The sequence below is a fragment of the Dasypus novemcinctus genome, chromosome X, assembly GCF_030445035.2.
Source record: "Dasypus novemcinctus isolate mDasNov1 chromosome X, mDasNov1.1.hap2, whole genome shotgun sequence".
NCBI classification, from domain to species: Eukaryota; Metazoa; Chordata; class Mammalia; order Cingulata; family Dasypodidae; genus Dasypus; species Dasypus novemcinctus.
The window spans coordinates 184,854,310-184,865,374 of NC_080704.1; positions in this window are offsets into that span (position 1 = coordinate 184,854,310).

The window sequence follows — 11,065 nt, forward strand, 5'->3', positions numbered from 1 at the left end:
TTAAGTGTGTTAGCTAACTCATTTAATATTTATATACCTAGTATTTATTATGCCCTACCTAAATTTGTTAAAATCAATGGTGAAAATATCCTACTCTGATAAAATACAGTTATGTAACTGATCTCCCAATCTGCAGCACAGAAATGTTTTGGTATTTTAAAGTCTCATGATTAGGGATTATAGCCTCAGGTTTCTGTAAAGGAAGACATTCTCTTTGAAAAAGTAGTAATGAAGCATCATTCACCTAGAAGGAAGTGAATAAATTACAACTTAAAATGACCTGAAATGCATAAGCAAAATGTTTGCAATCTTAATATGAGCAATAAACTTGACAAATATATGCACATATAATTCTTTTAAAAAAGAAACATTTAAAAATGTTTGGAAATCCAAAGTAGCAACTTAATAGTTGCTGACAACTGTATACCCAAAGTTATAGAAGTTTTAGAAGTTGAGGACATAAACACCTTAAAAGAGAAAAATGTATTTGCCATTGGGAAAGAATGTCTCAACACGGATTTTTATTCATTGAGGTACATGTTTCCAGTTTTCTTGCAAATAATAATTTGTTTTTAAATTAAGTAATATTTTTAAAAATATAATTTTGAGATAGTAGGAAATGGAGTGCCGGGGCACTGAAAAGCATACGGTATTTATTAGATGAGTACTTTCAATATCACTTCTTGGAATATGACCCAATGTCAAGATACTTTGTGAGCTGCCTGCTGAAAGGAAGGAAAGCAAATTTAAAGCATTTAAGGTTTTGCTGATTATAATCAACTGCTTTCTGTGGAACTCATAGGAAGTTGGAATTTTGTTTATAAATTAGAAATGTTATACTTCACCTCTAATGTAGCATATGTCAATTACTACACCAAGCACACTGTACAGAATTAAACTAAAATTAGTGCTCATTGTTTTCTCCAATTAAAGACTGCTAACAGTGGAGAAATCTGAGATTTAGGGACATAATTTTACATTAATGGTGGCCCTAAAGTTTAAGAGATGGTTTGGTATTGTCATATTTTCTTGTCCCAGTACAAGAATGCAAAAGGAGAAAATATTTGGGTAAAATCATAGGCAATTTTTTAAAGTTTAAGGTTTGTTGTAGTTTTAAACCTTAATTGTTCTCAATGCTTTTTTTTTAGAATTTCTAATCTTTTTGGTTATTTAGTTTAAGAATGAGAGCCATAAATGTTTTGATTTATAAAAGCAAATTTAATGCAAAAATATGTGACTTAATCCATAGCCAAGTTTTCTGTTAAATTTTATGAATTATATAATAGCTATTTGTGTCCTACTTGTACTCTGTGTAGCAGAACAGCAGCACCTACTGTCAAATTACAATTTTCATCACTTTTTCATTATGTATACAAAAATTTATCTAAGTAATTTTTTCTTCTTTATTTTCTTTTAAATGTTACATTCAAAAAAGATGAGGTCCCCACATACCCCCACCCCACCCACCCCACGCCTCCCACATCAACAACCTCTTCCATCATCACAGCACATCCTAAGTACTTTTTGATGTTTGGGAAAATCACTGTTAACAAGATGCCCATACCATTGTTAATTTTTCTTTAAATATGTTTGGCTATAGATTTACTAGTTTAAAAAAGAAGAATCTGGAAAAAAATCTCGCCAGCAACTTGCTAAAGATTACAAAATCACATTTAGCATCATTTATCAAATCCTTTTCTCCATTATGCATTTAGAATTAGTGCTATGTGAGTAGAGGTAACATAATTAAGGGAAAGAAGACAAGCAAAAAGAACATGTTATTTAGGATGTTTCAGAGGTTAATTTAAGCTTTGAACAGTCTTATTCTAATTTAAAGATTGATCCATCTAGATGTTTTTAATCTTTGTTGCCATTTCCAGAAAAAGTAGACATGAAAAAATTACAAAGTAAAAATATAGAACAATTTTCATGCTTATAATGAGATAAATATGAAAACAATTACTATTCTAATGATTTAATGATGATCTTGAAATAAATTCTGAAGTCTTCTCATTTTTACATTCATTGAAGGTGGTCCCTGAGTTCTGTCAATCTGTTTATTTAAATCTCTTGTTCTTATTTTGAGCATAAAGGTTAAAACTTGCAAAATGAAATGTTAGCTTTCTTACTTTTACTTTTTATTAAATATAATACAAAATATGACCTGAGTAGTTAAAAAAAATATTTTGTATTATATGCAATAGAATGTCATTAGCTCTGCTATAGGGGCGGATTTTAAAAATTCAATTTGGGTGAAAATTTTGCTAGTTTTACAGAAATATTTGCTATCTTAAACTCAAACTTGTTTTTCTATTTTCATGTAAATGACTGGGATGCTATCTTATAAATTCTTCTGAAGTCATGTTTGTAAGATAAACATAGGAAAACTTTTCTGTCATCTAGACTATACATCGTCTGGAGTGTTGAACAGATTTGAGTTCCTAAGTTGTAATCTATCTTCATATGATATATTCAATTTTGAATGTGTGCCACTACATATGAGATGATAATGCTATAAAATTTTAGTAGCAGTATCTGTATGTAGTAATCTGAAAGATTTTGATGAGAACGCTCAATTTTTTCATTTTATTTTTTAGTTGTATAAGTTATATTTTTGCAAAACAAAAATGAATATAAAAACAATACTAAGAGAACTACAAATAAATTTATGTACATACATTTTACATCTTAGGTAAAATGGATAAATTCCTTTTAAAAATCCGAACTACCAAAATCTACTAAGGAAGAAATAGATGCCCTGAGCAGTTCTATATCTATTTAAAAATTGAATCCACGGTTTAAAATTCTCCAGTAAGAACTCCAGACCCATATCATCTGACTAGTGAATTTTATAAAATATGTAAGGAATAAATAATACTAATTTTATCCAACTTCTTCCATAAAATAGAGGAGGAGAGAATATTTATGAATTAAATTTATGAATTTTGATTACCCTTGTGTCAATATGAAGACATTACAAGAAAAGAAACCCACAGACCAATCTCCCTCATGAGAAGAAATACAAAAGCCCTTAACAAAATAACTACAGATTGAATCTAGCAATATTTACAAAGAATAATATAACATAACTAAATGGGGCTTAACTCTGAAATATATGGCTGGTAAAATGTTCAAAAGTCAATCAATGCAATTCATCATATTAATAGACTAAAGAAAATAATAGCCTATGATCCTCTCCATAGATTCACAAAAAAGCACTGGATAAAATTTACCATCTATTCACAATAAAAAAGTCTATATAAACTAGAAATATAAGGTGACCTCATTAGCCTGATAAAAGGTACTTGCAAAAAAATCTATAGCCAACATGATAATTAAAAGGGAAAAGACAATGCTATCTCCTTGCGATGAAGAATAAAGCAAGTATGTCCCTTCTCAACTTTTCTATTCAACTTTGTACTGGAAGTCTTAGCCAGTGAAATAAGAAAAGAAAAAGAAATAAAGCCATAGAGATCAGAAAGAAAGAAATAACTCTCTATGTCAGAATGCCTGTCTACACAGAAAATTCCAAATAATCTACAAAAAAAAATTTCCTAGAACTTCTAAGTTGTGCAATTTTCATGATTAAAAGCAATAATTAAAATTAATTATACTTCTATATGCTAAAAATGAACAAATGTTTTTCAGTACCATTTATAATAGCACAAAAATTTAAATATTTAGATATGTCTAAAAAAATATGGCATGCTGAAAAGTACAGTACCCTGATGAAAAAAATGAAAGAAGTCTTTAAAAAATGGGGAAATATGCCATGTTCATGGATTAAAAGGTTTAATATTGTTAAGATATTAAATCTCAAATTGATCAGTAAATTCAAAGCTAACATGATAAAAATCCCACCAAGCATTTTAGTAGATATAATACACATCAAAAACAATTCTAAAATTTATGTAGCAGTAAAGGTATTAGAATAGCCAAAAAAAAAAAATTAGAAAGAGAGAACAATGTCAGAGGACTGTCATTACCTGATTTTGAGAACCCATGGAGTATAAACCAAGATAGACATATCTGGGCCATAAAATGAATCTCAATTTTAAAAAAATTTTTAAATCATATAGTGTCTTCTGACAAAAAATGGAATGAAACTACACATCAATAACAGAAAGATAACAGGAAAATCTCTGAAAACTCATAAGCTAAAAGGAAGTCTCAAGGGAAGAAAAAAATTACATTGAACTAAATGAAAATGAAAATACAACATATCAAGATTTGGGGTACACAGTTAAAGCAGTGCTAAGAGGGAAATTTTTAATACTTTATGCATACATCAGCAAAAAGGAAAAATCTCCAATCAATAATCTAAGGTCCCACCTCAAGAACCTAAATAGAAGAGCAAAGCAAATCCAAAACAAGCAGAAGAATATACATAATAAACACAAGAGCAGATATCAATGGAACTGAAAACAGAAAAACAACAGAGAAAATCAATGGAAAAGAAGAACTGGTTCTTTGCAAAGATCCATAAAATTCACAGAGCTCTAGCAAGACTGACAACAAAGAGAAAACCCAAATGGCCAATATCAAGAATGAAAAGGGATACCCTAACAGATTCTGGAGAAATGAGAGAAAAAAAAAGAATACTACAAACAATTCTGCACACATAGATTTGATAATGTACACAAAATGGACCACTTCCTTGAAAAACACAAACTATCACAACTTACTCAATATGAGACAGAACATTTGAATAGCCCTATAACTATCAGAGAAATTCAGCTAGTAATATTAAAATATCCAAAAAAGAAATCTCCAGGCCCAGAAAAATTTCCCTGAAAAATTTTACCTAACATTTAAAGAAGAATTAACTAAGGCATTCGCTCTGTACCCGCCTTTCCCTCAGTTTCTGACCTTCATTCAGATCTCATTTTTGACCCAGGATTTTAAGGGGTGTGCATTATAGTTTCAAGAAAGTTTAATATTATCAAACCAATAATAATATAATTATTTTATATTCTTTTGTTAAATTGTGATAAAGAGGAATGCGGACTATAAAATATCTAGTCTTGTAATATATTCCTTTTCCTTTTCTTAATTTATATTTTTTATTCTTAAAGAAGTTTTAGATTCCATAAAAGTTACATCAAAAATATAGGGAAATGGCCAGTTTCTCCACATCAATGCTACAATTTCTTCCATTACTAATCACAATAGTTCCATGGTAAAATATCAGTAAGTTCACTCTAATTCAGACTCTATTCCTTCATCCTGTGGACCCTGGGATGGTTTTGTCCACTCCACCTCTATATCAAGAGGGGGCTTAAATTCCACATGGATGATGGATGCTGCAGGGAAAGGTGCTGGACATTGTAAGTCCTGCCATGGCCCACTGGGTGGACTGGGGGAGAGTGTAAACTACAATGTAAATCACTATCCATGTGGTGCAGCAGTGCTCCAAAACGTATTCACAAAATGCAATGAATGTCCCAAGATGATGAAAGAGGTTGTTGATGTGGGAGGAGTGGGGTGACAGGGATGGGGGGTATATGTATATGTAAAAAAAATACATATTTTTTTAATGTAACATTTTTTAAAAATAGAGAGGAAAAGAAAAACAGCATGGGGGGAAACGGATGTGGCTCAAGTAGTTGGGCTCCTGTCTACTATATAGGAGGTCCAGGGTTTGATATCCAGGCCCTCCTGGTGAAGGAAGTTGGCCCATGAAGCGAGCTGGCCCACATGGAGTGCCGGCAAACACAGGAGTGCCACCTGGCATGGGAGTGCTGCCCTGCATAGGAATGCCACCCTGCGCAGGAATGCTGCCCCACGCGTGAGTGCCAGCTGACGTGGTGAGCTAGCACAGCAAGATAATGCAACAAAAAGAGACATAGAGGAGATACAATAAAAGACATAGCAGAACAGGGAGCTGAAGTAGCATAAGAGAATCATTGCTTCTCTCCCGTCTGGAAGGTCCTAGGATCAGTTCCTGGAGCCACCTAATGAGAATACAAAAAGATACAGAAGAACACACAGCGAATGGACACAGGGAGCAGATAACAAGGGGTGGGAAGAGATAAATAAATAAATGTTTAAAAAAACAGCATGGGGTCCTACAAAGAGATGGCCACTTTCTCCACCTCAATGCTACATTTACTTCCATTACTAATCACATTAGTTCCAAAATAGAGTATCAGTAAGTCCACTCCCCTATACTTTTTATGTAACATTTATGTAATCTATGTATCTTTTAAAAATTTAAGTATATTAAAAAAAACAAAAGGGGAAAATATTAACTACAAATAAGTTTTTATGGCTAAGAGATTTCAGTGTGAGTCTGAAGGTCTTCCAGAGGTTACATTTATGCATATCTCAGCAGGATCTCATTGACTGCCCCAGCAAACAGCACCTCAAATAGCGGAGTTCCTGAGGGCTCTAGAGACATCCAGACACTTTAAGCAGGATAGACAAGCTCAGGAATCTGGCACCCTATCAGTGGACCTTACTTTGGAATTTATGCTCACTAGTGTAACAGTTAGACTCATTTATAGTTACCTTACACATGGCTCTTCTGCTCCTTTTAATTGAACCTATAATTAGCACCATACTTGTTAAATATATGTCCCAGAGATTTAATCTTTGGTCCGTCCATGTACCAGTTGAGCCCTGAATCTCGTCAGAGTTGCAATACTTATTCTCCAGTTCTATAGGACTCACCCAGGACAACTAACAAGGAGATGATGATGGACAACGCCCATTCCAAGAAAGAGAGAGTGTCTGCAACTGCAAGCAAAATAGTTCCATCCATCTGTCCCATGAGATCTAAGCCCACTTTCAGTTAGAAACAGAGTGGGCATCATCATCCCCAAATCCTCAAGATAGGAGAATGAACAATGGATTAAAGTGGACTTATTATTATTCTAGTATAGACCTATTATTCTAGCAATGGAAGAACCTTTATCATTCATATAAAGGCAGTGGTCACCAGAGGTTCTGAGGGGTGGGAGAGGGAAGAATGAATGTAATATGGGAGCATTTTCAGGACATTGGAGTTGTCTTGCATGACATTGCATGAGAGATACAGGCTATTATATATTTTGTCATAACCTACAAAATTGTGTGAGGCAGAATGTAAACTATAATGTAAACTATTGACCATGGTTAGTACAACACTTCAGTAAGTGTTCATCAATTGTAACAAATGTACCACACTAATAAAAGACATTGTTAATATGGGAAAGTGTAGGATGGGGAGGAGGTCGGGTATATTGGAATCCCCTATATTTTTTATGTAACTCTTAGGTAATCTGAAGTTTCTTTAAAAATAAAAAAATAGATGAAAATGGAACACCACAGACCAATATCCCTCATGAATGTAGTCACAACATCCTTAACAAAATATCAGCAAATAGACCACAGTTCATGAAGAAGCCCAGACCAAAGTGAGCTTTCCTAATGGCCTGAAGTCTGTCCTTCATCACGGTTACCCATGTGATATGGGGTGAAAGAGCCACCACATGTGACCTTAGGTAAATTACTTAATTTCTCAAGGCATCAGTTTTTACATTTGTAAAATAAGGATGATCTCAGCTCCTACCGCACAAGGTTATGTGAGGCTTAGAGGAAGTAAAATATGTAAAATACTTACCATAACGGGCAACCTTGTGGAAGTGCCCAACTAATTGCAGGCATAACCGACAGGGTAGAAAGTAACTTGAAAGCAAGATCTGTGCTTTGCTCATCTCAGTATACCTCACAGTATCTGTCATGGAGATGGCACTCAGAAGATATCTGGTCAATCGTACTGTATTTTACAGAGCTGAAAGAAGCCCAGAGCTAATTGGTTGCCAGCGAGATAGACACACAACTGGGAATAGATGCTAGATCTGCTGTTTCCCAGTCTAGAGAGAGTTCTTTCTAGTACATTATATAGTAGAGGGTGGCAAACACACACAACTTTTCAAGGAATGCAGCTGCTGTGTAAGACATATAAACATATTTAAGTAAAGGCCCATCTATTATATAGAATAAAAGAGACCTTTAGTTTCATTTGCTGGCAGAACCACATAACTAGTTTCCCCTTCTGACACATCCATGATCTGGAGCTCAGTTTGTACCAATCTCTTGCTCGCCCCATCTAATAATTTTGAAGTTTTCCCTCTTAGTCTTTCAAAGTAAAAATTATATTTTTATACATTTAAGCTCTGACTCATTTCACAATTCTCTGTAGCTTCAGGCTAATTTAATTGTTAGAATTAGCCCATGAGGAGTTGTTAAGAGACTATAATGATCAAGTTAAATTCACACTGCATGATTAGTGTTTAATTAGGTATTGTTGCAAAACTCTTCGTAATTATAATGCTGATATCATAACAAAATGAGGATTCACATTTTATATATCTCAGAGGAAATTAAAGCAATGCATATTAGGACCCAAAGCCTGTGAAGCCCTGAATAGGTGAAAAATCCAAGGATGTCCAACTAATTTTTGGAAAAGTTGCAAAATTAGTGAAGGAAGGTAGCTTTGTCAACAAATGGTGCTGGAGCAAATGGACAACTATAGGTAAAAACAAACAAACAAACAAACAAAAAAGAACCTCAACCTCACTCTCACACTTCATACCAAATTAATTCAAATTGGATCACATACATAAATACAAAACACAAAACTATAAAACTTTTAGAAAAAGTAGGTAAAAATATTTGGGATTTAGGACTAGGCAAAGAGTGTTTATATTTGACAGTAAATGCATGATGCATAAAAGCAAAGATCAATAAATTGGACCTCATCAAAATGCAAAACTTTTGCTCTTCAAAAGCCCATATGAAAGGATGAAAAGAAAAGTTGCAGACTGGAAAAAAGATTTGCAAACCACATATCCAACAAAAGATTTGTACCTAGAATATCTGAGGAGCTCTCAAAACTCAGTTAAAAAAAAAAAACATGATGTGGAGGGACATTTCACAAAAGAGGATATGCAAATTGCAAATAAGCATATGCAAAGATGCTCAGAATCACTAGCCATTAGAGAATGCAAATTATAATCATGATAAGATATTTCTAAACACATATCAGAATGGTAAAATAAAAATAGTGACATCACTAAATGCTGGTGAGGATACAGAGGAACTGGATCACTCATTCATTGCTGATGGGAATATAAAATGGTACAGCCACTATGGAAAATGGTTTGGCAGTTTCTTTTTGTGTTCATGTTTGTTTGAACATGCAACTACCATAATGGCTAGCAATTTCATTCTTGGGCATTTATTCCAGAGAAATGTGAGTTTATGTTGAAACAAAAACCTGTATAAGGCGGTGGACTTGGCCCAGTGGTTAGGGCGTCTGTCTACCACATGGGAGGTCCGTGGTTCAAACCCAGGCCTCCTTGACCCGTGTGCAGCTGACCTATGTGCAGTGCTCATGCGCAGAAGGAGAGCCGTGACACGCAGGGATGTCCCCCGCGTAGGGGAGCCCCATGTGCAAGGAGTGTACCCGTGAGGAGAGCTTCCCAGTGCGAAAGAAAGTGCAGCCTGCCCAGGAAGGGTGCCACACACACAGAGAGCTGACACAACAAGATGACGCAACAAAAAGAAACACAGATTCCTGAGCCGCTGACAACAACAGAAGCGGACAAAGAAGATGCAGCAAATAGACACAGAGAACAGACACCCGGGATGGGGAGGGGGAGAAATAAATTAATTAATTTTTAAAAAAACCTGTACAAGAATGTTTATAGCAGATTTATTCCTAATAACCCCAAACTGGAAACAATCCAGATGTTCCTTGATGAGTTAATGGTTAAACAAAGTGGGGTACATCCACAGAAATAATATGGAATGAACTATGATACACAGAATAATTTGGATGAATTTCAGGATCATTGTGCTGAGTGAAAAGAGCCAGTCCCAAAAGGTAACATGCTGGATGACTCCATTCATATTACATTCTCTAAATGACAAAATTACAGAAATGAAGAACATATTAGCAGTTGCCATGGAGTAGGAATGGAGTGAGAATGTGAACACAAGAGGGAGGGAGGTGCAGGATACTTGTGGTGATGGAACTTTTGAATACCTAGACTGTGGTAGTGGATACACAAACCTACACAGGTGATAAAATTGTGTAGAATTTAATACACACACGAGTGCAAGTAAAACTGGAGGAATCTGAACAAGATGGGTGGATTATATCAATGTTAATATCCTGGTTATGAAATTATACTATAATTTTGTAAATTGTTACCATTGGGGAAACTGGATAAAGTATACAAGGGATCTGTGTATTATTTCTTATAACTGCATGTGAATCTACAATTTTCCCATTAATAAAATAAAATTCAAGGAGGCATTAAAGACCTAAATGTGAGAAACACAATGTTAAAGCTTTAGAAGAAAATAGAGAATATCTCTATGACCTCAGGGTAAGGAGTGATTTCTTTTAAAAAAGGCACACAGAGCACAAACCATGAAATAAAAGATGGATATGCTTGACTACATTTAAAAGAAAAATTCCATGCAGCAAAAAACCATTTGAAAAAGAGAAAAGACAAACCACAGGGTGCAGAGAAGTTATTTGCAACATGGGTATCTGACAGAATATATTATAAACTCCTATACATAAATAATCTAAGAAACAACCCAACTTTTTAATGGACAAAAGATATGAACAAGCAATTTCCAGAAGAGGAAATCTGAAGAAGAAACATGTTTAAAAAAAAGTTAAATAAAAAGGTGCTCAACCCATCCTAGTCATCTGAAAAATGCCAATAATAACATTTCACACCCATCAGATTGGAAAACTTTAAAACATCTGACAATACCAAGAGCTGGTGAGGATAGGGAACAATTAGAGCTCTCATACAGGCTTTCAGTGTGGAAATTAGTGCAAATATTTTAGCAAGCAATTTGGCAGCATATGGTGAGTTTAGAAATGCATATATTTTGTGACTTAAAAATTGTTCTCCTAGATCTGTAGGTTAGAACAATGACTTGAAAATTTTTTTAATCCATGACCATGGTATGAAATTCTATTTACATTGTAAACTAATGTATATTTATAACAGAAAGAAAAGTTTCCTGCAAGAATTTTTATCCCACATGCAAAGCA